The 22911-nt window shown below is 45.0% G+C and overlaps 48 non-coding genes across 48 annotated transcripts; all 48 read left to right on the top strand.

Moving 5' to 3' along the window:
* The first annotated feature begins 216 nt into the window (after positions 1–216).
* LOC141062982 (U4 spliceosomal RNA) lies at positions 217–357 on the top strand. Its single transcript, XR_012224676.1, has one exon. It is a non-coding gene; the product is annotated as a U4 spliceosomal RNA (small nuclear RNA).
* Positions 358–640: 283 nt separating this feature from the next.
* On the top strand, positions 641–781 carry LOC141060954 (U4 spliceosomal RNA). Its single transcript, XR_012222861.1, has one exon. It is a non-coding gene; the product is annotated as a U4 spliceosomal RNA (small nuclear RNA).
* A 285-nt stretch (positions 782–1066) lies between these two features.
* LOC141062231 (U4 spliceosomal RNA) lies at positions 1067–1207 on the top strand. Its single transcript, XR_012224018.1, has one exon. It is a non-coding gene; the product is annotated as a U4 spliceosomal RNA (small nuclear RNA).
* A 279-nt stretch (positions 1208–1486) lies between these two features.
* LOC141061476 (U4 spliceosomal RNA) lies at positions 1487–1627 on the top strand. Its single transcript, XR_012223334.1, has one exon. It is a non-coding gene; the product is annotated as a U4 spliceosomal RNA (small nuclear RNA).
* A 282-nt stretch (positions 1628–1909) lies between these two features.
* Positions 1910–2050, top strand: LOC141061041 (U4 spliceosomal RNA). Its single transcript, XR_012222940.1, has one exon. It is a non-coding gene; the product is annotated as a U4 spliceosomal RNA (small nuclear RNA).
* Positions 2051–2333: 283 nt separating this feature from the next.
* On the top strand, positions 2334–2474 carry LOC141062245 (U4 spliceosomal RNA). Its single transcript, XR_012224031.1, has one exon. It is a non-coding gene; the product is annotated as a U4 spliceosomal RNA (small nuclear RNA).
* Positions 2475–2755: 281 nt separating this feature from the next.
* Positions 2756–2896, top strand: LOC141061932 (U4 spliceosomal RNA). Its single transcript, XR_012223746.1, has one exon. It is a non-coding gene; the product is annotated as a U4 spliceosomal RNA (small nuclear RNA).
* A 283-nt stretch (positions 2897–3179) lies between these two features.
* On the top strand, positions 3180–3320 carry LOC141060957 (U4 spliceosomal RNA). The gene has a single exon (XR_012222864.1). It is a non-coding gene; the product is annotated as a U4 spliceosomal RNA (small nuclear RNA).
* A 285-nt stretch (positions 3321–3605) lies between these two features.
* On the top strand, positions 3606–3746 carry LOC141062345 (U4 spliceosomal RNA). Its single transcript, XR_012224121.1, has one exon. It is a non-coding gene; the product is annotated as a U4 spliceosomal RNA (small nuclear RNA).
* Positions 3747–4027: 281 nt separating this feature from the next.
* LOC141063006 (U4 spliceosomal RNA) lies at positions 4028–4168 on the top strand. Its single transcript, XR_012224697.1, has one exon. It is a non-coding gene; the product is annotated as a U4 spliceosomal RNA (small nuclear RNA).
* Positions 4169–4450: 282 nt separating this feature from the next.
* On the top strand, positions 4451–4591 carry LOC141062180 (U4 spliceosomal RNA). The gene has a single exon (XR_012223972.1). It is a non-coding gene; the product is annotated as a U4 spliceosomal RNA (small nuclear RNA).
* Positions 4592–4863: 272 nt separating this feature from the next.
* Positions 4864–5004, top strand: LOC141062266 (U4 spliceosomal RNA). The gene has a single exon (XR_012224050.1). It is a non-coding gene; the product is annotated as a U4 spliceosomal RNA (small nuclear RNA).
* Positions 5005–5287: 283 nt separating this feature from the next.
* On the top strand, positions 5288–5428 carry LOC141061131 (U4 spliceosomal RNA). Its single transcript, XR_012223022.1, has one exon. It is a non-coding gene; the product is annotated as a U4 spliceosomal RNA (small nuclear RNA).
* Positions 5429–5709: 281 nt separating this feature from the next.
* Positions 5710–5850, top strand: LOC141062322 (U4 spliceosomal RNA). The gene has a single exon (XR_012224100.1). It is a non-coding gene; the product is annotated as a U4 spliceosomal RNA (small nuclear RNA).
* A 283-nt stretch (positions 5851–6133) lies between these two features.
* LOC141062925 (U4 spliceosomal RNA) lies at positions 6134–6274 on the top strand. Its single transcript, XR_012224625.1, has one exon. It is a non-coding gene; the product is annotated as a U4 spliceosomal RNA (small nuclear RNA).
* Positions 6275–6557: 283 nt separating this feature from the next.
* On the top strand, positions 6558–6698 carry LOC141061059 (U4 spliceosomal RNA). Its single transcript, XR_012222956.1, has one exon. It is a non-coding gene; the product is annotated as a U4 spliceosomal RNA (small nuclear RNA).
* A 283-nt stretch (positions 6699–6981) lies between these two features.
* Positions 6982–7122, top strand: LOC141062923 (U4 spliceosomal RNA). The gene has a single exon (XR_012224623.1). It is a non-coding gene; the product is annotated as a U4 spliceosomal RNA (small nuclear RNA).
* Positions 7123–7405: 283 nt separating this feature from the next.
* LOC141062911 (U4 spliceosomal RNA) lies at positions 7406–7546 on the top strand. The gene has a single exon (XR_012224612.1). It is a non-coding gene; the product is annotated as a U4 spliceosomal RNA (small nuclear RNA).
* A 283-nt stretch (positions 7547–7829) lies between these two features.
* Positions 7830–7970, top strand: LOC141062312 (U4 spliceosomal RNA). Its single transcript, XR_012224091.1, has one exon. It is a non-coding gene; the product is annotated as a U4 spliceosomal RNA (small nuclear RNA).
* A 283-nt stretch (positions 7971–8253) lies between these two features.
* On the top strand, positions 8254–8394 carry LOC141063005 (U4 spliceosomal RNA). The gene has a single exon (XR_012224696.1). It is a non-coding gene; the product is annotated as a U4 spliceosomal RNA (small nuclear RNA).
* Positions 8395–8676: 282 nt separating this feature from the next.
* LOC141062179 (U4 spliceosomal RNA) lies at positions 8677–8817 on the top strand. The gene has a single exon (XR_012223971.1). It is a non-coding gene; the product is annotated as a U4 spliceosomal RNA (small nuclear RNA).
* A 272-nt stretch (positions 8818–9089) lies between these two features.
* On the top strand, positions 9090–9230 carry LOC141062265 (U4 spliceosomal RNA). The gene has a single exon (XR_012224049.1). It is a non-coding gene; the product is annotated as a U4 spliceosomal RNA (small nuclear RNA).
* A 283-nt stretch (positions 9231–9513) lies between these two features.
* Positions 9514–9654, top strand: LOC141061130 (U4 spliceosomal RNA). The gene has a single exon (XR_012223021.1). It is a non-coding gene; the product is annotated as a U4 spliceosomal RNA (small nuclear RNA).
* Positions 9655–9935: 281 nt separating this feature from the next.
* Positions 9936–10076, top strand: LOC141062321 (U4 spliceosomal RNA). The gene has a single exon (XR_012224099.1). It is a non-coding gene; the product is annotated as a U4 spliceosomal RNA (small nuclear RNA).
* A 283-nt stretch (positions 10077–10359) lies between these two features.
* Positions 10360–10500, top strand: LOC141062924 (U4 spliceosomal RNA). Its single transcript, XR_012224624.1, has one exon. It is a non-coding gene; the product is annotated as a U4 spliceosomal RNA (small nuclear RNA).
* Positions 10501–10783: 283 nt separating this feature from the next.
* On the top strand, positions 10784–10924 carry LOC141061057 (U4 spliceosomal RNA). The gene has a single exon (XR_012222955.1). It is a non-coding gene; the product is annotated as a U4 spliceosomal RNA (small nuclear RNA).
* Positions 10925–11207: 283 nt separating this feature from the next.
* LOC141062921 (U4 spliceosomal RNA) lies at positions 11208–11348 on the top strand. Its single transcript, XR_012224621.1, has one exon. It is a non-coding gene; the product is annotated as a U4 spliceosomal RNA (small nuclear RNA).
* Positions 11349–11631: 283 nt separating this feature from the next.
* On the top strand, positions 11632–11772 carry LOC141062909 (U4 spliceosomal RNA). Its single transcript, XR_012224610.1, has one exon. It is a non-coding gene; the product is annotated as a U4 spliceosomal RNA (small nuclear RNA).
* Positions 11773–12055: 283 nt separating this feature from the next.
* Positions 12056–12196, top strand: LOC141062300 (U4 spliceosomal RNA). The gene has a single exon (XR_012224080.1). It is a non-coding gene; the product is annotated as a U4 spliceosomal RNA (small nuclear RNA).
* Positions 12197–12481: 285 nt separating this feature from the next.
* On the top strand, positions 12482–12622 carry LOC141062344 (U4 spliceosomal RNA). Its single transcript, XR_012224120.1, has one exon. It is a non-coding gene; the product is annotated as a U4 spliceosomal RNA (small nuclear RNA).
* A 281-nt stretch (positions 12623–12903) lies between these two features.
* On the top strand, positions 12904–13044 carry LOC141063002 (U4 spliceosomal RNA). The gene has a single exon (XR_012224695.1). It is a non-coding gene; the product is annotated as a U4 spliceosomal RNA (small nuclear RNA).
* A 282-nt stretch (positions 13045–13326) lies between these two features.
* Positions 13327–13467, top strand: LOC141062178 (U4 spliceosomal RNA). The gene has a single exon (XR_012223970.1). It is a non-coding gene; the product is annotated as a U4 spliceosomal RNA (small nuclear RNA).
* Positions 13468–13739: 272 nt separating this feature from the next.
* LOC141062264 (U4 spliceosomal RNA) lies at positions 13740–13880 on the top strand. The gene has a single exon (XR_012224048.1). It is a non-coding gene; the product is annotated as a U4 spliceosomal RNA (small nuclear RNA).
* Positions 13881–14163: 283 nt separating this feature from the next.
* LOC141061129 (U4 spliceosomal RNA) lies at positions 14164–14304 on the top strand. Its single transcript, XR_012223020.1, has one exon. It is a non-coding gene; the product is annotated as a U4 spliceosomal RNA (small nuclear RNA).
* A 281-nt stretch (positions 14305–14585) lies between these two features.
* LOC141062320 (U4 spliceosomal RNA) lies at positions 14586–14726 on the top strand. The gene has a single exon (XR_012224098.1). It is a non-coding gene; the product is annotated as a U4 spliceosomal RNA (small nuclear RNA).
* Positions 14727–15009: 283 nt separating this feature from the next.
* On the top strand, positions 15010–15150 carry LOC141062920 (U4 spliceosomal RNA). Its single transcript, XR_012224620.1, has one exon. It is a non-coding gene; the product is annotated as a U4 spliceosomal RNA (small nuclear RNA).
* Positions 15151–15433: 283 nt separating this feature from the next.
* LOC141062908 (U4 spliceosomal RNA) lies at positions 15434–15574 on the top strand. The gene has a single exon (XR_012224609.1). It is a non-coding gene; the product is annotated as a U4 spliceosomal RNA (small nuclear RNA).
* Positions 15575–15857: 283 nt separating this feature from the next.
* Positions 15858–15998, top strand: LOC141062288 (U4 spliceosomal RNA). The gene has a single exon (XR_012224069.1). It is a non-coding gene; the product is annotated as a U4 spliceosomal RNA (small nuclear RNA).
* Positions 15999–16283: 285 nt separating this feature from the next.
* On the top strand, positions 16284–16424 carry LOC141061330 (U4 spliceosomal RNA). The gene has a single exon (XR_012223201.1). It is a non-coding gene; the product is annotated as a U4 spliceosomal RNA (small nuclear RNA).
* Positions 16425–16707: 283 nt separating this feature from the next.
* On the top strand, positions 16708–16848 carry LOC141062979 (U4 spliceosomal RNA). Its single transcript, XR_012224674.1, has one exon. It is a non-coding gene; the product is annotated as a U4 spliceosomal RNA (small nuclear RNA).
* A 285-nt stretch (positions 16849–17133) lies between these two features.
* On the top strand, positions 17134–17274 carry LOC141061304 (U4 spliceosomal RNA). The gene has a single exon (XR_012223177.1). It is a non-coding gene; the product is annotated as a U4 spliceosomal RNA (small nuclear RNA).
* Positions 17275–17557: 283 nt separating this feature from the next.
* LOC141060873 (U4 spliceosomal RNA) lies at positions 17558–17698 on the top strand. The gene has a single exon (XR_012222787.1). It is a non-coding gene; the product is annotated as a U4 spliceosomal RNA (small nuclear RNA).
* Positions 17699–18482: 784 nt separating this feature from the next.
* On the top strand, positions 18483–18623 carry LOC141062753 (U4 spliceosomal RNA). The gene has a single exon (XR_012224487.1). It is a non-coding gene; the product is annotated as a U4 spliceosomal RNA (small nuclear RNA).
* Positions 18624–18908: 285 nt separating this feature from the next.
* Positions 18909–19049, top strand: LOC141063106 (U4 spliceosomal RNA). Its single transcript, XR_012224788.1, has one exon. It is a non-coding gene; the product is annotated as a U4 spliceosomal RNA (small nuclear RNA).
* A 285-nt stretch (positions 19050–19334) lies between these two features.
* On the top strand, positions 19335–19475 carry LOC141061331 (U4 spliceosomal RNA). The gene has a single exon (XR_012223202.1). It is a non-coding gene; the product is annotated as a U4 spliceosomal RNA (small nuclear RNA).
* A 2370-nt stretch (positions 19476–21845) lies between these two features.
* On the top strand, positions 21846–21986 carry LOC141062873 (U4 spliceosomal RNA). The gene has a single exon (XR_012224577.1). It is a non-coding gene; the product is annotated as a U4 spliceosomal RNA (small nuclear RNA).
* Positions 21987–22267: 281 nt separating this feature from the next.
* LOC141061929 (U4 spliceosomal RNA) lies at positions 22268–22408 on the top strand. The gene has a single exon (XR_012223744.1). It is a non-coding gene; the product is annotated as a U4 spliceosomal RNA (small nuclear RNA).
* Positions 22409–22691: 283 nt separating this feature from the next.
* Positions 22692–22832, top strand: LOC141062907 (U4 spliceosomal RNA). Its single transcript, XR_012224608.1, has one exon. It is a non-coding gene; the product is annotated as a U4 spliceosomal RNA (small nuclear RNA).
* The last annotated feature ends 79 nt before the right edge of the window (positions 22833–22911 follow it).

Here is a 22911-nt window from a genome sequence, read left to right as displayed (position 1 = left end):
TCACAGCAGTGGATTGATGTTTGTTTCCTGGAGCAGAAGGAGAGAGTGAGGCAATCTGCCTGTAATTGCCAAAAATTGTTTTTCCTGATCCCTTAGCATGTGGAAGCCCAGCATGTCTGGAATCAGCGTGGAGGGCTAGTGGTGATTTGGAACTCACCATGGCTTAAACAAGTTCTGCCTTGGAAGAGGGAAGCCCTTGATCACTTCTGTTCCTTCATCTTTGCGCTCTGGCAATATCGTAGCCCATGAGGTTTAACCGAGGCGTGATTATTGCTAATTGAAAACTTTTCCCAATACCCCGCCATGATGACGTGAAATACAGTCAGCTTTGGCAATTTTTGTTGGTCTCTCAGGAGACTTAATTCATGGTATGCAAATGACAGTCTTAGCTTCTCCCAGTGTGGAAGAAAAGCCTTGCTTCTCACAGCAATGGATTGATGTTTGTTTCTTGGAGCAGAAGGCGAGAGTGAGGCAATCTGCCTGTAATTGCCAAAAATTACATCTTTCCTGAGCCCTCAGAATGTGGAAGCCCAGGATGCCTGGAAGCAGTGTGGGAGGGCTAGTGAGAATTTGTAACTCACCGTAGCTTAAACAAGCTCTGCTTTGGAAGCAGGAAGGCATTGATCACAACAGTTCTTTCAACTTTGCGCAGTGGCAATATCGTAGCCCATGAGGTTTAACCGAGGCGTGATTATTGCTAATTGAAAACTTTTCCCAATACCCCGCCATGATGACTTGAAATACAGTCAGCTTTGGCAATTTTTGTTGGTCTCTCAGAAGACTTAATCTATTGTAAGCACATAACAGAGTCTTAGCTCCTCCCAGCGTGGAAGAAAAGCCTAGCTTCTCACAGCAATGGATTGATGTTTGTTGCTTGAAGCAGAAGGAGAGAGTGAGGCAATCTGCCTGTAATTGCCTAAAATTTCATCTTAACTGAGCCCTTAGAATGTGGAAGCTCAGGATGCTTGGAAGCAGTGTGGGAGGGCTAGTGAGAATTTTTAACTCACCTTAGCTTAAACAAGCTCTGCTTTGGAAGAGGGAAGGCATTGGTCACAACAGTTCTTTCAACTTAGCGCAGTGACAATATCGTAGCCCATGAGGTTTAACCGAGGCGTGATTATTGTTAATTGAAAACTTTTCGCATTACCTCGCCATGATGACTTGAAATATAGTTAGCTTTGGCAATTTTTGTTGGTCTCTCAGGAGACAATCTGTGGTATGCAAATGACAGTCTTAGGTCCTCCCAGTGTGGAAGAAAAGCCTTGCTTCTCACAGCAATGGATTGATGTTTGTTTCTTGGAGCAGAAGGCGAGAATGAGGCAATCTGCCTGTTATTGCCAAAAATTACATCTTAACTGAGCCCTTAGAATGTGGAAGCCCAGGATGCCTGGAAGCAGCGTGGAGGGCTATTGGTGATTTGGAACTCACCATGGCTTAAAAAGTTCTGCCTTGGAAGCTGGAAGCCCTTGGTCACTTCTGTTCTTTCATCTTTGCGCTGTGGCAATATCGTAGCCCATGAGGTTTAACCGAGGCGTGATTATTGCTAATTGAAAACTTTTCCCAATAGCCCGCCATGATGACTTGAAATACAGTCAGCTTTGGCAATTTTTGTTGGTCTCTCAGGAGACTTAATCCATGGTATGCAAATGACAGTATTAGCTCCTCCCAGTGTGAAAGAAAAGCCTTGCTTCTCACAGCAATGGATTGATGTTTGTTTCTTGGAGCAGAAGGCGAGAGTGAGGCTATCTGCCAGTAATTGCTAAAAATTTCATCTTTCCTGATCCCGCAGAATGTGGAAGCCCAGGATGCCTGGAAGCAGCGTGGAGGGCTAGTGGTGATTTGGAACTCACCATGGCTTAAACAAGTTCTGCCTTGGAAGCAGGAAGCCCTTGGTCACTTCTGTTCCTTAATCTTTGCGCTGTGGCAATATCGTAGCCAATGAGGTTTAACCGAGGCATGATTATTGCTGATTGAAAACTTTTCCCAATACCCCGCCATGATGACTTTAAATACAGTCAGCTTTGGCAATTTTTGTTGGTCTCTCAGGAGACTTAATCTATGGTATGCAAATGACAGTCTTAGATCCTCCCAGTGTGGAAGAAAAGCCTTGCTTCTCACAGCAATGGATTGATGTTTGTTTCTTGGAGCAGAAGGCGAGAGTGAGGCAATCTGCCTGTAATTGCCAAAAATTACATCTTTCCTGAGCCCTCAGAATGTGGAAGCCCAGGATGCCTGGAAGCAGTGTGGGAGGGCTAGTGAGAATTTGTAACTCACCGTAGCTTAAACAAGCTCTGCTTTGGAAGCAGGAAGGCATTGGTCACAACAGTTATTTCAATTTTGCACAGTGGCAATATCGTAGCCCATGAGGTTTAACTGAGGCGTGATTATTGCTAATTGAAAACTTTTCCCAATACCCTGCCATGATGACTTGAAATACAGTCAGCTTTGGCAGTTTTTGTTGGTCTCTCAGGAGACTTAATCTATGGTATGTAAATGACAGTCTTAAGTCCTCCCAGTGTGGAAGAAAAGCCTTGCTTCTCACAGCAATGGATTGATGTTTGTTTCTTGGAGCAGAAGGCGAGAGTGAGGCAATCTGCCTGTAATTGCCAAAAATTACATCTTAACTGAACCCATAGAATGTGTAAGCCAAGGATGCCTGGAAGCAACGTGGAGTGCTAGTGGTGATTTGTAACTCACTATGGCTTAAAATGTTCTGCCCTGGAAGCTGGAAGCCCTTGGTCACTTCTGTTCTTTCATCTTTGCGCTGTGGCAATATTGTTGCCCATGAGGTTTATCCAAGGCGTGATTATTGCTAATTGAAAACTTTTCCCAATACCCCGCCATAATGACTTGGAATACAGTCAGCTTTGGCAATTTTTGTTGGTCTCTCAGGAGACTTAATTCATGGAATGCAAATGACAGTCTTAGCTTCTCCCAGTGTGGAAGAAAAGCCTTGCTTCTCACAGCAATGGATTGATGTTTGTTTCTTGGAGCAGAAGGCGAGAGTGAGGCAATCTGCCTGTAATTGCCAAAAATTACATCTTTCCTGAGCCCTCAGAATGTGGAAGCCCAGGATGCCTGGAAGCAGTGTGGGAGGGCTAGTGAGAATTTGTAACTCACCGTAGCTTAAACAAGCTCTGCTTTGGAAGCAGGAAGGCATTGATCACAACAGTTCTTTCAACTTTGCGCTGTGGCAATATCGTAGCCCATGAGGTTTAACCGAGGCGTGATGATTGCTAATTGAAAACTTTTCCCAATACCCCGCCATGATGACTTGAAATACAGTCAGCTTTGGCAATTTTTGTTGGTCTCTCAGGAGACTTAATCCATTGTATGCAAATAACAGAGTCTTAGCTCCTCCCAGCATGGAAGAAAAGCCTAGCTTCTCACAGCAATGGATTGATGTTTGTTGCCTGAAGCAGATGGAGAGAGTGAGGCAATCTGCCTGTAATTGCCTAAAATTTCATCTTAACTGAGCCCTTAGAATGTGGAAGCTCAGGATGCTTGGAAGCAGTGTGGGAGGGCTAGTGAGAATTTGTAACTCACCGTAGCTTAAACAAGCTCTGCTTTGGAAGAGGGAAGGCATTGGTCGCAACAGTTCTTTCAACTTTGCGCAGTGACAATATCGTAGCCCATGAGGTTTAACCGAGGCGTGATTATTGTTAATTGAAAACTTTTCGCATTACCCCACCATGATGACTTGAAATATAGTTAGCGTTGGCAATTTTTGTTGGTCTCTCAGGAGACTTAATTTGTGGTATGCAAATGACAGTCTTAGGTCCTCCCAGTGTGGAAGAAAAGCCTTGCTTCTCACAGCAATGGATTGATGTTTGTTTCTTGGAGTAGAAGGCGAGAGTGAGGCAATCTGCCTGTAATTGCCAAAAATTACATCTTAACTGAGCCCTTAGAATGTGGAAGCCCAGGATGCCTGGAATCAGCGTGGAGGGCTATTGGTGATATGGAACTCACCATGGCTTAAAAAGTTCTGCCTTGGAAGCGGTTAGACCTTGGTCACTTCTGTTCTTTCATCTTTGCGCTGTGGCAATATCGTAGCCCATGAGGTTTAACCGAGGCGTGATTATTGCTAATTGAAAACTTTTCCCAATACCCTGCCATGATGACTTGAAATACAGTCAGCTTTGGCAATTTTTGTTGGTCTCTCAGGAGACTTAATCCATGGTATGCAAATGACAGTATTAGCTCCTCCCAGTGTGGAAGAAAAGCCTTGCTTCTCACAGCAATGGATTGATGTTTGTTTCTTGGAGCAGAAGGCGAGAGTGAGGCTATCTGCCAGTAATTGCTAAAAATTTCATCTTTCCTGATCCCGCAGAATGTGGAAGCCCAGGATGCCTGGAAGCAGCGTGGAGGGCTAGTGGTGATTTGGAACTCACCATGGCTTAAACAAGTTCTGCCTTGGAAGCAGGAAGCCCTTGGTCACTTCTGTTCCTTAATCTTTGCGCAGTGGCAATATCGTAGCCCATGAGGTTTAACCGAGGCGTGATTATTGCTAATTCAATACTTTTTCCAATACCCTGCCATGTTGACTTGAAATACAGTCACATTTGGCAATTTTTGTTGGTCTCTCAGGAGATTTAATCCATGGTATGGAAATGAAAGTCTTAGCTTCTCCCAGTGTGAAATGAAAGCCTTGCTTCTCACAGCAATGTATTGATGTTTGTTTCTTGGAGCAGAAGGCGAAAGTGAAGCAATCTGCCTGTAATTGCCAAAAATTACATCTTAACTGAACCCTTAGAATGTGGATGCCTGGAAGCAGCGTGGAGGGCTAGTGGTGATTTGGAACTCACCATGGCTTAAAATGTTCTGCCTTGGAAGCGGGAAGCCCTTTTTCACTTCTGTTTTTTTATCTTTGCGCTGTGGCAATATCGTTGCCCATGAGATTTAACCAAGGCGTGATTATTGCTAATTGAAAACTTTTCCCAATACCCCACCATGATGACTTGAAATACAGTCAGCTTTGGCAATTTTTGTTGGTCTTTCAGGAGACTTAATCTATGGTATGCAAATGACAGTCTTAGGTTCTCTCAGTGTGGAAGAAAAGCCTTGCTTCTCACAGCAATGGATTGTTGTTTGTTTCTTGGAGCAGAAGGCAAAAGTGAGGCAATCTGCCTGTAATTGCCAAAAATTTCATCTTAACTGATCCCTTAGAATGTGGAAGCTCAGAATGCCTGGAAGCAGTGTGGGAGGGCTAGTGAGAATTTGTAACTCACCATAGCTTAAACATGCTCTGCTTTGGACGCAGGAAGGCATTGGTCACAACATTTCTTTCAACTTTTCGCAGTGGCAATATCTTAGCCCATGAGGTTTAACCGAGGCGTGATTATTGCTAATTGAAAACTTTTCCCAATACCCCGCCATGATGACTTGAAATACAGTCAGCGTTGGCAATTTTTGTTGGTCTCTCAGGAGACTTAATCTATGGTATGCAAATGACAGTCTTAGGTCCTCCCAGTGTGGAAGAAAAGCCTTGCTTCTCACAGCAATGGATTCATGTTTGTTTCTTGGAGCAGAAGGAGAGAGTGAGGCAATCTGCCTGTAATGGCCAAAAATTTCATCTTAACTGAGCCCTTAGAATGTGTAAGCCAAGGATGCCTGGAAGCAGCGTGGAGGGCTAGTGGTGATTTGTAACTCACCATGGCTTAAAATGTTCTGCCCTGGAAGCGGGAAGCCCTTGGTCACTTCTGTTCTTTCATCTTTGCGCTGTGGCAATATTGTTGCCCATGAGGTTTATCCAAGGCGTGATTATTGCTAATTGAAAACTTTTCCCAATACCCCACCATAATGACTTGGAATACAGTCAGCTTTGGCAATTTTTGTTCGTCTCTCTGGAGACTTAATTCATGGAATGCAAATGACAGTCTTAGCTTCTCCCAGTGTGGAAGAAAAGCCTTGCTTCTCACAGCAATGGATTGATGTTTGTTTCTTGGAGCAGAAGGCGAGAGTGAGGCAATCTGCCTGTAATTGCCAAAAATTACATCTTTCCTGAGCCCTCAGAATGTGGAAGCCCAGGATGCCTGGAAGCAGTGTGGGAGGGCTAGTGAGAATTTGTAACTCACCGTAGCTTAAACAAGCTCTGCTTTGGAAGCAGGAAGGCATTGGTCACGACATTTCTTTCAACTTTGCGCAGTGGCAATATCTTAGCCCATGAGGTTTAACCGAGGCGTGATTATTGCTAATTGAAAACTTTTCCCAATATCCCGCCATGATGACTTGAATTACAGTCAGCTTTGGCAATTTTTGTTGGTCTCTCAGGAGACTTAATCTATGGTATGCAAATGACAGTCTTAGGTCCTCCCAGTGTGGAAGAAAAGCCTTGCTTCTTACAGCAATGGATTGATGTTTGTTTCTTGGAGCAGAAGGAGAGAGTGAGGCAATCTGCCTGTAATGGCCAAAAATTTCATCTTAACTGAGCCCTTAGAATGTGGAAGCTCAGGATGCCTGGAAGCAGTGTGGAAGGGCTATTGAGAATTTGTAACTCACAGTAGCTTAAACAAGCTCTGATTTGGAAGCGGGAAGGCATTGGTCACAACAGTTCTTTCAACTTTGTGCAGTGACAATATCATAGCCCATGAGGTTTAACCGAGGCGTGATTATTGCTAATTGAAAACTTTTCCCAATACCCCGCCATGATGACTTGAAATACAGTCAGCTTTGGTAATTTTTGTTGGTCTCTCAGGAGACTTAATCTATGGTATGCAAATGACAGTCTTAGGTCCTCCCAGTGTGGAAGAAAAGCCTTGCTTCTCACAGCAATGGATTGATGTTTGTTTCTTGGAGCAGAAGGCGAGAGTGAGGCAATCTGCCTGTAATTGCCAAAAATTACATCTTTCCTGAGCCCTCAGAATGTGGAAGCCCAGGATGCCTGGAAGCAGTGTGGGAGGGCTAGTGAGAATTTGTAACTCACCGTAGCTTAAACAAGCTCTGCTTTGGAAGCAGGAAGGCATTGGTCATGACATTTCTTTCAACTTTGCGCAGTGGCAATATCTTAGCCCATGAGGTTTAACCGAGGCGTGATTATTGCTAATTGAAAACTTTTCCCAATACCCCGCCATGATGACTTGAATTACAGTCAGCTTTGGCAATTTTTGTTGGTCTCTCAGGAGACTTAATCTATGGTATGCAAATGACAGTCTTAGGTCCTCCCAGTGTGGAAGAAAAGCCTTGCTTCTCACAGCAATGGATTGATGTTTGTTTCTTGGAGCAGAAGGAGAGAGTGAGGCAATCTGCCTGTAATGGCCAAAAATTTCATCTTAACTGAGCCCTTAGAATGTGGAAGCTCAGGATGCCTGGAAGCAGTGTGGAAGGGCTATTGAGAATTTGTAACTCACAGTAGCTTAAACAAGCTCTGATTTGGAAGCGGGAAGGCATTGGTCACAACAGTTCTTTCAACTTTGTGCAGTGACAATATCATAGCCCATGAGGTTTAACCGAGGCGTGATTATTGCTAATTGAAAACTTTTCCCAATACCCCGCCATGATGACTTGAAATACAGTCAGCTTTGGCAATTTTTGTTGGTCTCTCAGGAGACTTAATCTATGGTATGCAAATGACAGTCTTAGGTCCTCCCAGTGTGGAAGAAAAGCCTTGCTTCTCACAGCAATGGATTGATGTTTGTTTCTTGGAGGAGAAGGCGAGAGTGAGGCAATCTGCCTGTAATTGCCAAAAATTACATCTTTCCTGAGCCCTCAGAATGTGGAAGCCCAGGATGCCTGGAAGCAGTGTGGGAGGGCTAGTGAGAATTTGTAACTCACCGTAGCTTAAACAAGCTCTGCTTTGGAAGCAGGAAGGCATTGGTCACGACATTTCTTTCAACTTTGCGCAGTGGCAATATCGTAGCCCATGAGGTTTAACCGAGGCGTGATTATTGCTAATTGAAAACTTTTCCCAATACCCCGCCATGATGACTTGAAATACAGTCAGCTTTGGCAATTTTTGTTGGTCTCTCAGGAGACTTAATCCATTGTATGCAAATAACAGAGTCTTAGCTCCTCCCAGCATGGAAGAAAAGCCTAGCTTCTCACAGCAATGGATTGATGTTTGTTGCCTGAAGCAGATGTAGAGAGTGAGGCAATCTGCCTGTAATTGCCTAAAATTTCATCTTAACTGAGCCCTTAGAATGTGGAAGCCCAGGATGCCTGGAATCAGCGTGGAGGGCTATTGGTGATATGGAACTCACCATGGCTTAAAAAGTTCTGCCTTGGAAGCGGTTAGACCTTGGTCACTTCTGTTCTTTCATCTTTGCGCTGTGGCAATATCGTAGCCCATGAGGTTTAACCGAGGCGTGATTATTGCTAATTGAAAACTTTTCCCAATACCCTGCCATGATGACTTGAAATACAGTCAGCTTTGGCAATTTTTGTTGGTCTCTCAGGAGACTTAATCCATGGTATGCAAATGACAGTATTAGCTCCTCCCAGTGTGGAAGAAAAGCCTTGCTTCTCACAGCAATGGATTGATGTTTGTTTCTTGGAGCAGAAGGCGAGAGTGAGGCTATCTGCCAGTAATTGCTAAAAATTTCATCTTTCCTGATCCCGCAGAATGTGGAAGCCCAGGATGCCTGGAAGCAGCGTGGAGGGCTAGTGGTGATTTGGAACTCACCATGGCTTAAACAAGTTCTGCCTTGGAAGCAGGAAGCCCTTGGTCACTTCTGTTCCTTAATCTTTGCGCAGTGGCAATATCGTAGCCCATGAGGTTTAACCGAGGCGTGATTATTGCTAATTCAATACTTTTTCCAATACCCTGCCATGTTGACTTGAAATACAGTCACATTTGGCAATTTTTGTTGGTCTCTCAGGAGATTTAATCCATGGTATGGAAATGAAAGTCTTAGCTTCTCCCAGTGTGAAATGAAAGCCTTGCTTCTCACAGCAATGTATTGATGTTTGTTTCTTGGAGCAGAAGGCGAAAGTGAAGCAATCTGCCTGTAATTGCCAAAAATTACATCTTAACTGAACCCTTAGAATGTGGATGCCTGGAAGCAGCGTGGAGGGCTAGTGGTGATTTGGAACTCACCATGGCTTAAAATGTTCTGCCTTGGAAGCGGGAAGCCCTTTTTCACTTCTGTTTTTTTATCTTTGCGCTGTGGCAATATCGTTGCCCATGAGATTTAACCAAGGCGTGATTATTGCTAATTGAAAACTTTTCCCAATACCCCACCATGATGACTTGAAATACAGTCAGCTTTGGCAATTTTTGTTGGTCTTTCAGGAGACTTAATCTATGGTATGCAAATGACAGTCTTAGGTTCTCTCAGTGTGGAAGAAAAGCCTTGCTTCTCACAGCAATGGATTGTTGTTTGTTTCTTGGAGCAGAAGGCAAAAGTGAGGCAATCTGCCTGTAATTGCCAAAAATTTCATCTTAACTGATCCCTTAGAATGTGGAAGCTCAGAATGCCTGGAAGCAGTGTGGGAGGGCTAGTGAGAATTTGTAACTCACCATAGCTTAAACATGCTCTGCTTTGGACGCAGGAAGGCATTGGTCACAACATTTCTTTCAACTTTTCGCAGTGGCAATATCTTAGCCCATGAGGTTTAACCGAGGCGTGATTATTGCTAATTGAAAACTTTTCCCAATACCCCGCCATGATGACTTGAAATACAGTCAGCGTTGGCAATTTTTGTTGGTCTCTCAGGAGACTTAATCTATGGTATGCAAATGACAGTCTTAGGTCCTCCCAGTGTGGAAGAAAAGCCTTGCTTCTCACAGCAATGGATTCATGTTTGTTTCTTGGAGCAGAAGGAGAGAGTGAGGCAATCTGCCTGTAATGGCCAAAAATTTCATCTTAACTGAGCCCTTAGAATGTGTAAGCCAAGGATGCCTGGAAGCAGCGTGGAGGGCTAGTGGTGATTTGTAACTCACCATGGCTTAAAATGTTCTGCCCTGGAAGCGGGAAGCCCTTGGTCACTTCTGTTCTTTCATCTTTGCGCTGTGGCAATATTGTTGCCCATGAGGTTTATCCAAGGCGTGATTATTGCTAATTGAAAACTTTTCCCAATACCCCACCATAATGACTTGGAATACAGTCAGCTTTGGCAATTTTTGTTCGTCTCTCTGGAGACTTAATTCATGGAATGCAAATGACAGTCTTAGCTTCTCCCAGTGTGGAAGAAAAGCCTTGCTTCTCACAGCAATGGATTGATGTTTGTTTCTTGGAGCAGAAGGCGAGAGTGAGGCAATCTGCCTGTAATTGCCAAAAATTACATCTTTCCTGAGCCCTCAGAATGTGGAAGCCCAGGATGCCTGGAAGCAGTGTGGGAGGGCTAGTGAGAATTTGTAACTCACCGTAGCTTAAACAAGCTCTGCTTTGGAAGCAGGAAGGCATTGGTCACGACATTTCTTTCAACTTTGCGCAGTGGCAATATCTTAGCCCATGAGGTTTAACCGAGGCGTGATTATTGCTAATTGAAAACTTTTCCCAATATCCCGCCATGATGACTTGAATTACAGTCAGCTTTGGCAATTTTTGTTGGTCTCTCAGGAGACTTAATCTATGGTATGCAAATGACAGTCTTAGGTCCTCCCAGTGTGGAAGAAAAGCCTTGCTTCTTACAGCAATGGATTGATGTTTGTTTCTTGGAGCAGAAGGAGAGAGTGAGGCAATCTGCCTGTAATGGCCAAAAATTTCATCTTAACTGAGCCCTTAGAATGTGGAAGCTCAGGATGCCTGGAAGCAGTGTGGAAGGGCTATTGAGAATTTGTAACTCACAGTAGCTTAAACAAGCTCTGATTTGGAAGCGGGAAGGCATTGGTCACAACAGTTCTTTCAACTTTGTGCAGTGACAATATCATAGCCCATGAGGTTTAACCGAGGCGTGATTATTGCTAATTGAAAACTTTTCCCAATACCCCGCCATGATGACTTGAAATACAGTCAGCTTTGGTAATTTTTGTTGGTCTCTCAGGAGACTTAATCTATGGTATGCAAATGACAGTCTTAGGTCCTCCCAGTGTGGAAGAAAAGCCTTGCTTCTCACAGCAATGGATTGATGTTTGTTTCTTGGAGCAGAAGGCGAGAGTGAGGCAATCTGCCTGTAATTGCCAAAAATTACATCTTTCCTGAGCCCTCAGAATGTGGAAGCCCAGGATGCCTGGAAGCAGTGTGGGAGGGCTAGTGAGAATTTGTAACTCACCGTAGCTTAAACAAGCTCTGCTTTGGAAGCAGGAAGGCATTGGTCATGACATTTCTTTCAACTTTGCGCAGTGGCAATATCTTAGCCCATGAGGTTTAACCGAGGCGTGATTATTGCTAATTGAAAACTTTTCCCAATACCCCGCCATGATGACTTGAATTACAGTCAGCTTTGGCAATTTTTGTTGGTCTCTCAGGAGACTTAATCTATGGTATGCAAATGACAGTCTTAGGTCCTCCCAGTGTGGAAGAAAAGCCTTGCTTCTCACAGCAATGGATTGATGTTTGTTTCTTGGAGCAGAAGGAGAGAGTGAGGCAATCTGCCTGTAATGGCCAAAAATTTCATCTTAACTGAGCCCTTAGAATGTGGAAGCTCAGGATGCCTGGAAGCAGTGTGGAAGGGCTATTGAGAATTTGTAACTCACAGTAGCTTAAACAAGCTCTGATTTGGAAGCGGGAAGGCATTGGTCACAACAGTTCTTTCAACTTTGTGCAGTGACAATATCATAGCCCATGAGGTTTAACCGAGGCGTGATTATTGCTAATTGAAAACTTTTCCCAATACCCCGCCATGATGACTTGAAATACAGTCAGCTTTGGCAATTTTTGTTGGTCTCTCAGGAGACTTAATCTATGGTATGCAAATGACAGTCTTAGGTCCTCCCAGTGTGGAAGAAAAGCCTTGCTTCTCACAGCAATGGATTGATGTTTGTTTCTTGGAGGAGAAGGCGAGAGTGAGGCAATCTGCCTGTAATTGCCAAAAATTACATCTTTCCTGAGCCCTCAGAATGTGGAAGCCCAGGATGCCTGGAAGCAGTGTGGGAGGGCTAGTGAGAATTTGTAACTCACCGTAGCTTAAACAAGCTCTGCTTTGGAAGCAGGAAGGCATTGGTCACGACATTTCTTTCAACTTTGCGCAGTGGCAATATCGTAGCCCATGAGGTTTAACCGAGGCGTGATTATTGCTAATTGAAAACTTTTCCCAATACCCCGCCATGATGACTTGAAATACAGTCAGCTTTGGCAATTTTTGTTGGTCTCTCAGGAGACTTAATCCATTGTATGCAAATAACAGAGTCTTAGCTCCTCCCAGCATGGAAGAAAAGCCTAGCTTCTCACAGCAATGGATTGATGTTTGTTGCCTGAAGCAGATGTAGAGAGTGAGGCAATCTGCCTGTAATTGCCTAAAATTTCATCTTAACTGAGCCCTTAGAATGTGGAAGCTCAGGATGCTTGGAAGCAGTGTGGGAGGGCTAGTGAGAATTTGTAACTCACCGTAGCTTAAACAAGCTCTGCTTTGGAAGAGGGAAGGCATTGGTCGCAACAGTTCTTTCAACTTTGCGCAGTGACAATATCGTAGCCCATGAGGTTTAACCGAGGCGTGATTATTGTTAATTGAAAACTTTTCGCATTACCCCACCATGATGACTTGAAATATAGTTAGCGTTGGCAATTTTTGTTGGTCTCTCAGGAGACTTAATTTGTGGTATGCAAATGACAGTCTTAGGTCCTCCCAGTGTGGAAGAAAAGCCTTGCTTCTCACAGCAATGGATTGATGTTTGTTTCTTGGAGTAGAAGGCGAGAGTGAGGCAATCTGCCTGTAATTGCCAAAAATTACATCTTAACTGAGCCCTTAGAATGTGGAAGCCCAGGATGCCTGGAATCAGCGTGGAGGGCTATTGGTGATATGGAACTCACCATGGCTTAAAAAGTTCTGCCTTGGAAGCGGTTAGACCTTGGTCACTTCTGTTCTTTCATCTTTGCGCTGTGGCAATATCGTAGCCCATGAGGTTTAACCGAGGCGTGATTATTGCTAATTGAAAACTTTTCCCAATACCCTGCCATGATGACTTGAAATACAGTCAGCTTTGGCAATTTTTGTTGGTCTCTCAGGAGACTTAATCCATGGTATGCAAATGACAGTCTTAGGTCCTCCCAGTGTGGAATAAAAGCCTTGCTTCTCACAGCAATGGATTGATGTTTGTTTCTTGGAGCAGAAGGCGAGAGTGAGGCTATCTGCCAGTAATTGCTAAAAATTTCATCTTTCCTGATCCCGCAGAATGTGGAAGCCCAGGATGCCTGGAAGCAGCGTGGAGGGCTAGTGGTGATTTGGAACTCACCATGGCTTAAACAAGTTCTGCCTTGGAAGCAGGAAGCCCTTGGTCACTTCTGTTCCTTAATCTTTGCGCAGTGGCAATATCGTAGCCCATGAGGTTTAACCGAGGCGTGATTATTGCTAATTCAATACTTTTTCCAATACCCTGCCATGTTGACTTGAAATACAGTCACATTTGGCAATTTTTGTTGGTCTCTCAGGAGATTTAATCCATGGTATGGAAATGAAAGTCTTAGCTTCTCCCAGTGTGAAATGAAAGCCTTGCTTCTCACAGCAATGTATTGATGTTTGTTTCTTGGAGCAGAAGGCGAAAGTGAAGCAATCTGCCTGTAATTGCCAAAAATTACATCTTAACTGAACCCTTAGAATGTGGATGCCTGGAAGCAGCGTGGAGGGCTAGTGGTGATTTGGAACTCACCATGGCTTAAAATGTTCTGCCTTGGAAGCGGGAAGCCCTTTTTCACTTCTGTTTTTTTATCTTTGCGCTGTGGCAATATCGTTGCCCATGAGATTTAACCAAGGCGTGATTATTGCTAATTGAAAACTTTTCCCAATACCCCACCATGATGACTTGAAATACAGTCAGCTTTGGCAATTTTTGTTGGTCTTTCAGGAGACTTAATCTATGGTATGCAAATGACAGTCTTAGGTTCTCTCAGTGTGGAAGAAAAGCCTTGCTTCTCACAGCAATGGATTGTTGTTTGTTTCTTGGAGCAGAAGGCAAAAGTGAGGCAATCTGCCTGTAATTGCCAAAAATTTCATCTTAACTGATCCCTTAGAATGTGGAAGCTCAGAATGCCTGGAAGCAGTGTGGGAGGGCTAGTGAGAATTTGTAACTCACCATAGCTTAAACATGCTCTGCTTTGGACGCAGGAAGGCATTGGTCACAACATTTCTTTCAACTTTTCGCAGTGGCAATATCTTAGCCCATGAGGTTTAACCGAGGCGTGATTATTGCTAATTGAAAACTTTTCCCAATACCCCGCCATGATGACTTGAAATACAGTCAGCGTTGGCAATTTTTGTTGGTCTCTCAGGAGACTTAATCTATGGTATGCAAATGACAGTCTTAGGTCCTCCCAGTGTGGAAGAAAAGCCTTGCTTCTCACAGCAATGGATTGATGTTTGTTTCTTGGAGCAGAAGGAGAGAGTGAGGCAATCTGCCTGTAATGGCCAAAAATTTCATCTTAACTGAGCCCTTAGAATGTGTAAGCCAAGGATGCCTGGAAGCAGCGTGGAGGGCTAGTGGTGATTTGTAACTCACCATGGCTTAAAATGTTCTGCCCTGGAAGCGGGAAGCCCTTGGTCACTTCTGTTCTTTCATCTTTGCGCTGTGGCAATATTGTTGCCCATGAGGTTTATCCAAGGCGTGATTATTGCTAATTGAAAACTTTTCCCAATACCCCACCATAATGACTTGGAATACAGTCAGCTTTGGCAATTTTTGTTCGTCTCTCTGGAGACTTAATTCATGGAATGCAAATGACAGTCTTAGCTTCTCCCAGTGTGGAAGAAAAGCCTTGCTTCTCACAGCAATGGATTGATGTTTGTTTCTTGGAGCAGAAGGCGAGAGTGAGGCAATCTGCCTGTAATTGCCAAAAATTACATCTTTCCTGAGCCCTCAGAATGTGGAAGCCCAGGATGCCTGGAAGCAGTGTGGGAGGGCTAGTGAGAATTTGTAACTCACCGTAGCTTAAACAAGCTCTGCTTTGGAAGCAGGAAGGCATTGGTCACGACATTTCTTTCAACTTTGCGCAGTGGCAATATCTTAGCCCATGAGGTTTAACCGAGGCGTGATTATTGCTAATTGAAAACTTTTCCCAATACCCCGCCATGATGACTTGAATTACAGTCAGCTTTGGCAATTTTTGTTGGTCTCTCAGGAGACTTAATCTATGGTATGCAAATGACAGTCTTAGGTCCTCCCAGTGTGGAAGAAAAGCCTTGCTTCTCACAGCAATGGATTGATGTTTGTTTCTTGGAGCAGAAGGAGAGAGTGAGGCAATCTGCCTGTAATGGCCAAAAATTTCATCTTAACTGAGCCCTTAGAATGTGGAAGCTCAGGATGCCTGGAAGCAGTGTGGAAGGGCTATTGAGAATTTGTAACTCACAGTAGCTTAAACAAGCTCTGATTTGGAAGCGGGAAGGCATTGGTCACAACAGTTCTTTCAACTTTGTGCAGTGACAATATCATAGCCCATGAGGTTTAACCGAGGCGTGATTATTGCTAATTGAAAACTTTTCCCAATACCCCGCCATGATGACTTGAAATACAGTCAGCTTTGGCAATTTTTGTTGGTCTCTCAGGAGACTTAATCTATGGTATGCAAATGACAGTCTTAGGTCCTCCCAGTGTGGAAGAAAAGCCTTGCTTCTCACAGCAATGGATTGATGTTTGTTTCTTGGAGCAGAAGGCGAGAGTGAGGCAATCTGCCTGTAATTGCCAAAAATTACATCTTTCCTGAGCCCTCAGAATGTGGAAGCCCAGGATGCCTGGAAGCAGTGTGGGAGGGCTAGTGAGAATTTGTAACTCACCGTAGCTTAAACAAGCTCTGCTTTGAAAGCAGGAAGGCATTGGTCACAACAGTTCTTTCAACTTTGCGCAGTGGCAATATCGTAGCCCATGAGGTTTAACCGAGGCGTGATTATTGCTAATTGAAAACTTTTCCCAATACCCCGCCATGATGACTTGAAATACAGTCAGCTTTGGCAATTTTTGTTGGTCTCTCAGGAGACTTAATCTATGGTATGCAAATAACAGAGTATTAGCTCCTCCCAGCGTGGAAGAATAGCCTTGCTTCTCACAGCAATGGATTGATGTTTGTTGCCTGGAGCAGAAGGAGAGAGTGAGGCAATCTGCCTGTAATTGCCAAAAATTTCATCTTAACTGAGCCCTTAGAATGTGGAAGCTCAGAATGCCTGGAAGCAGTGTGGGAGGGCTAGTGAGAATTTGTAACTCACCATAGCTTAAACAAGCTCTGCTTTGGAAGCAGGAAGGCATTGGTCACAACAGTTCTTTCAACTTTGCGCAGTGGCAATATCGTAGCCTATGAGGTTTAACCGAGGCGTGATTATTGCTAATTGAAAACTTTTCCCAATACCCCGCCATGATGACTTGAAATACAGTCAGCTTTGGCAATTTTTGTTGGTCTCTCAGGAGACTTAATCTATGATATGTAAATGACAGTCTTAGGTCCTCCCAGTGTGGAAAAAAAGCCTTGCTTCTCACAGCAATGGATTGATGTTTGTTTCTTGGAGCAGAAGGCGAGAGTGAGGCAATCTGCCTGTAATTGCCAAAAATTACATCTTTCCTGAGCCCTCAGAATGTGGAAGCCCTGGATGCCTGGAAGCAGTGTGGGAGGGCTAGTGAGAATTTGTAACTCACCGTAGCTTAAACAAGCTCTGCTTTGGAAGCAGGAAGGCATTGGTCACAACAGTTTTTTCAACTTTGCGCAGTGGCAATATCGTAGCCCATGAGGTTTAACCGAGGCGGGATTATTGCTAGTTGAAAACTTTTCCCAATACCCCGCCATGATGACTTGAAATACAGTCAGCTTTGGCAATTTTTGTTGGTCTCTCAGGAGACTTAATCCATTGTATGCAAATAACAGAGTCTTACCTCCTCCCAGCGTGGAAGAAAAGCCTAGATTCTCACAGCAATGGATTGATGTTTGTTGCCTGAAGCAGAAGGAAAGAGTGAGGCAATCTGCCTGTAATGGCCAAAAATGTCATCTTAACTGAGCCCTTAGAATGTGGAAGCTCAGGATGCCTGGAAGCAGTGTGGAAGGTCTATTGAGAATTTGTAACTCACCGTAGCTTAAACAAGCTCTGATTTGGAAGCGGGAAGGCATTGGTCACAACAGTTCTTTCAACTTTGCGCAGTGACAATATCGTAGCCCATGAGGTTTAACCGAGGCGTGATTATTGCTAATTGAAAACTTTTCCCAATACCCCGCCATGATGACTTGAAATACAGTCAGCTTTGGCAATCTTTGTTGGTCTCTCAGGAGACTTAATCTATGGTATGCAAATGACAGTCTTAGGTCCTCCCAGTGTGGAAGAAAAGCCTTGCTTCTCACAGCAATGGATTGATGTTTGTTTCTTGGAGCAGAAGGAGAGAGTGAGGCAATCTGCCTGTAATGGCCAAAAATTTCATCTTAACTGAGCCCTTAGAATGTGGAAGGTCAGGATGCCTGGAAGCAGTGTGGAAGGGCTATTGAGAATTTGTAACTCACCGTAGCTTAAACAAGCTCTGATTTGGAAGCGGGAAGGCATTGGTCACAACAGTTCTTTCAACTTTGTGCAGTGACAATATCGTAGCCCATGAGGTTTAACCGAGGCGTGATTATTGCTAATTGAAAACTTTTCCCAATACCCCGCCATGATGACTTGAAATACAGTCAGCTTTGGCAATTTTTGTTGGTCTCTCAGGAGACTTAATCTATGGTATGCAAATGACAGTCTTAGGCCGGTTTCACACTAGCGCTTTTTCAGCGCGCGCACGGCCGGGGGTAGCTCCGCCCCCGAGCCGGCTCTCTGCCCGGCGTGCCCGCCCCTTCCTTGTAGCGCCGCCTCCTAACGGACAGCGGCGCCTGCGATTGGCGCACCCTATCTTTAGCATAGGGTGCGCCGATCGTGCGCAGGCCGTGCGCTAGTTGCGCTTTGACCTGCGCTGCGCACTTTTGACGGTGCGCCGTGCGCGCCAAAATCCAAAAAGTTTGATTTTGGCGCGCACGGCGCACCGTCAAAAGTGCGCAGCGCAGGTCAAAGCGCAACTAGCGCACGGCCTGCGCACGATCGGCGCACCCTATGCTAAAGATAGGGTGCGCCGATCGCAGGCGCCGCTGTCCGCTAGGAGGCGGCGCTACAAGGAAGGGGCGGGCACGCCGGGCAGAGAGCCGGCTCGGGGGCGGAGCTAACCCCGGCCGTGCGCGCGCTGAAAAAGCGCTAGTGTGAAACCGGCCTTAGGTCCTCCCAGTGTGGAAGCAAAGCCTTGCTTCTCACAGCAATGGATTGATGTTTGTTTCTTGGAGCAGTAGGCGAGAGTGAGGCAATCTGCCTGTAATTGCCAAAAATTACATCTTTCCTGAGCCCTCAGAATGTGGAAGCCCAGGATGCCTGGAAGCAGTGTGGGAGGGCTAGTGAGAATTTGTAACTCACCGTAGCTTAAACAAGCTCTGCTTTGAAAGCAGGAAGGCATTGGTCACAACAGTTTTTTCAACTTTGCGCAATGGCAATATCGTAGCCCATGAGGTTTAACCGAGGCGTGATTATTGCTAATTGAAAACTTTTCCCAATACCCCGCCATGATGACTTGAAATACAGTCAGCTTTGGCAATTTTTGTTGGTCTCTCAGGAGACTTAATCTATGGTATGCAAATAACAGAGTCTTAGCTCCTCCCAGCGTGGAAGTATAGCCTTGCTTCTCACAGCAATGGATTGATGTTTGTTGCCTGGAGCAGAAGGAGAGAGTGAGGCAATCTGCCTGTAATTGCCAAAAATTTCATCTTAACTGATCCCTTAGAATGTGGAAGCTCAGAATGCCTGGAAGCAGTGTGGGAGGGCTAGTGAGAATTTGTAACTCACCATAGCTTAAACAAGCTCTGCTTTGGACGCAGGAAGGCATTGGTCACAACAGTTCTTTCAACTTTGCGCAGTGGCAATATCGTAGCCTATGAGGTTTAACCGAGGCGTGATTATTGCTAATTGAAAACTTTTCCCAATACCCCGCCATGATGACTTGAAATACAGTCAGCTTTGGCAATTTTCGTTGGTCTCTCAGGAGACTTAATCCATTGTATGCAAATAACAGAGTCTTAGCTCCTCCCAGCGTGGAAGAAAAGCCTTGCTTCTCACAGCAATGGATTGATGTTTGTTTCTTGGAGCAGAAGGAGAGAGTGAGGCAATCTGCCTGTAATTGCCAAAAATGTCATCTTAACTGAGCCCTTAGAATGTGGAAGCTCAGAATGCCTGGAAGCAGTGTGGGAGGGCTAGTGAGAATTTGTAACTCACCATAGCTTAAACAAGCTCTGCTTTGGAAGCAGGAAGGCATTGGTCACAACAGTTCTTTAAACTTTGCGCAGTGGCAATATCGTAGCCTATGAGGTTTAACTGAGGCGTGATTATTGCTAATTGAAAACTTTTCCTAATACCCCACCATGATGACTTGAAATACAGTCAGCTTTGGCAATTTTTGTTGGTCTCTCAGGAGACTTAATCTATGGTATGTAAATGACAGTCTTAGGTCCTCCCTGTGTGGAAGAAAAGCCTTGCTTCTCACAGCTATGGATTGATGTTTGTTTCTTGGAGCAGAAGGCGAGAGTGAGGCAATCTGCCTGTAATTGCCAAAAATTACATCTTTCCTGAGCCCTCAGAATTATTATTATTATTATTATTTATTGTTATAGCGCCATTTATTCCATGGCGCTTTACATGTGAGGGGGGTATACATAAAAACAAGTACAATAATCTTAAACAATACAAGTCATAACTGGTACAGGAGGAGAGAGGACCCTGCCCGCGAGGGCTCACAATCTTCAAGGGATGGGTGATAATACAGTAGGCGAGGGTAGAGCTGGTCGTGCAGCGGTTTGGTCGATCGGTGGTTACTGCAGGTTATAGGCTTGTCGGAAGAGGTGGGTCTTCAGGCTCTTTTTGAAGGTTTCGATGGTAGGTGAGAGTCTGATATGTTGTGGTAGAGAGTTCCAGAGTAGGGGTGATGCGCGAGAGAAATCTTGTATGCGATTGTGGGAAGAGGAGATAAGAGGGGAGTAGAGAAGGAGATCTTGTGAGGATCGGAGGTTGCGTGCAGGAAAGTACCGGGAGACGAGGTCACAGATGTATGGAGGAGACAAGTTGTGGATGGCTTTGTATGTCATGGTTAGGGTTTTGTAATGGAGTCTCTGGGCAATTGGGAGCCAGTGAAGGGATTGACAGAGGGGAGAAGCTGGGGAATAGCGGGGGGACAGGTGGATTAGTCGGGCAGCAGAGTTTAGAATAGATTGGAGGGGTGCGAGAGTGTTTGAGGGGAGGCCGCAGAGCATGAGGTTGCAGTAGTCAAGGCGAGAGATGATGAGGGCATGGACTAGGGTTTTTGCAGATTCTTGGGTGAGGAATGAACGGATGCGTGAAATATTTTTGAGTTGAAGTCGGCAGGAAGTGGAAAGGGTTTGGATATGTGGTTTGAAGGAGAGATCAGCATCAAGGATTACTCCGAGGCAGCGAGCTTGTGGGACTGGGGAGAGTGGGCAGTCATTTACTGTAATTGATAGGTTCGTAGGGGGGGTCACGTGAGATGGGGGAAAGATGATGAATTCTGTTTTGTCCATGTTGAGTTTCAGATATCTAGTGGAGAAGAAGGATGAAATAGTGGACAGACATTGAGGGATTCTGGTTAGTAGGGAGGTGATATCTGGTCCAGAGATGTAGATCTGTGTGTCATCAGCATAAAGATGATACTGAAAGCCATGAGATTCTATGAGCTGTCCCAGGCCAAAGGTGTAAATAGAGAACAGCAGGGGCCCTAGGACTGAACCTTGTGGGACTCCGACAGATAGGGGGCGAGGTGAGGAGGTGGTGTGTGAGTGGGAGACGCTGAATGTCCGGTCTGTTAGGTATGATGAGATCCAGGAGAGGGCCAAGTCTGTGATGCCGAGGGATGAGAGGGTCTGTAATAATAGGGAATGGTCCACTGTGTCAAAGGCAGCCGACAGGTCCAGGAGGAGGAGGACAGAGTAGTGTCGCTTGCTCTTGGCAGTTAAGAGGTCATTGGTGACCTTAGTAAGGGCAGTTTCAGTGGAGTGGTGTGACCGGAAGCCAGATTGTAAGCGGTCGAAGAGGGAGCAAGAAGAGAGATGGGAGGACAGTTCAAGGTAGACGTGTTGTTCCAGTAGCTTGGAGGCGTATGGGAGAAGTGATATAGGGCGATAGCTAGATACAGAGGATGGGTCAAGAGAGGGCTTTTTGAGGATAGGTGTGATGGAGGCATGTTTAAAGCTTGAGGGGAAAACACCAGTTGTTAGTGATAGGTTGAAGAGATGGGTTAGGGTTGGGATGAAGACTGTGGTGAGGTTTGGGATGAAGTGGGATGGGATCGGGTCGAGTGCACAGGTGGTGAGAGTCGATCTTCTGTAATGGTGAAGTTGGTTTTGAAGGTGGAGGGCTGGGAAGTCGGGAGGAAGGGCTCTGGGGGTTGTTGACCAAAACTGTCCCTGATGTTATCAATTTTCTGCTTGAAAAATGAGGCAAAGTCTTCAGCTGAGATGAGTGGGGAGGGAGGAGGTGCTGGGGGGCGGAGGAGAGAATTGAAGGTGTTGAATAACTGTTTAGGGTTGTGAGACAGGGAGGATATGAGAGATGAGAAGTAGGTTTGTTTAGCTGTGGCGAGTGTGGTCTTGAAAGTAGTGAGGGACTGTTTGAATGCGATGAAATGCTCGTTGGAGTGGGATCTTTTCCCACTCAGAATGTGGAAGCCCAGGATGCCTGGAAGCAGTGTGGGAGGGCTAGTGAGAATTTGTAACTCACCGTAGCTTAAACAAGCTCTGCTTTGGAAGCAGGAAGGCATTGGTCACAACATTTCTTTCAACTTTGCGCAGTGGCAATATCTTAGCCCATGAGGTTTAACCGAGGCGTGATTATTGCTAATTGAAAACTTTTCCCAATACCCCGCCATGATGACTTGAAATACAGTCAGCTTTGGCAATTTTTGTTGGTCTCTCAGGAGACTTAATCTATGGTATGCAAATGACAGTCTTAGGTCCTCCCAGTGTGGAAGAAAAGCCTTGCTTCTCACAGCAATGGATTGATGTTTGTTTCTTGGAGCAGAAGGAGAGAGTGAGGCAATCTGCCTGTAATGGCCAAAAATTTCATCTTAACTGAGCCCTTAGAATGTGTAAGCCAAGGATGCCTGGAAGCAGCGTGGAGGGCTAGTGGTGATTTGTAACTCACCATGGCTTAAAATGTTCTGCCCTGGAAGCGGGAAGCCCTTGGTCACTTCTGTTCTTTCATCTTTGCGCTGTGGCAATATTGTTGCCCATGAGGTTTATCCAAGGCGTGATTATTGCTAATTGAAAACTTTTCCCAATACCCCGCCATAATGACTTGGAATACAGTCAGCTTTGGCAATTTTTGTTGGTCTCTCAGGAGACTTAATTCATGGAATGCAAATGACAGTCTTAGGTCCTCCCAGTGTGGAAGAAAAGCCTTGCTTCTCACAGCAATGGATTGATGTTTGTTTCTTGGAGCAGAAGGAGAGAGTGAGGCAATCTGCCTGTAATGGCCAAAAATTTCTTCTTAACTGAGCCCTTAGAATGTGGAAGCTCAGGATGCCTGGAAGCAGTGTGGAAGGGCTATTGAGAATTTGTAACTCACCGTAGCTTAAACAAGCTCTGATTTGGAAGCGGGAAGGCATTGGTCACAACAGTTCTTTCAACTTTGTGCAGTGACAATATCATAGCCCATGAGGTTTAACCGAGGCGTGATTATTGCTAATTGAAAACTTTTCCCAATACCCCGCCATGATGACTTGAAATACAGTCAGCTTTGGCAATTTTTGTTGGTCTCTCAGGAGACTTAATCTATGGTATGCAAATGACAGTCTTAGGTCCTCCCAGTGTGGAAGAAAAGCCTTGCTTCTCACAGCAATGGATT

Source organism: Dendrobates tinctorius, unplaced genomic scaffold (genome assembly GCF_039654945.1).
Source record: "Dendrobates tinctorius isolate UK_male_01 unplaced genomic scaffold, ASM3965494v1 ptg000245l, whole genome shotgun sequence".
NCBI lineage: Eukaryota > Metazoa > Chordata > Amphibia > Anura > Dendrobatidae > Dendrobates > Dendrobates tinctorius.
This window is presented reverse-complemented; position numbering and strand designations above follow the sequence as displayed.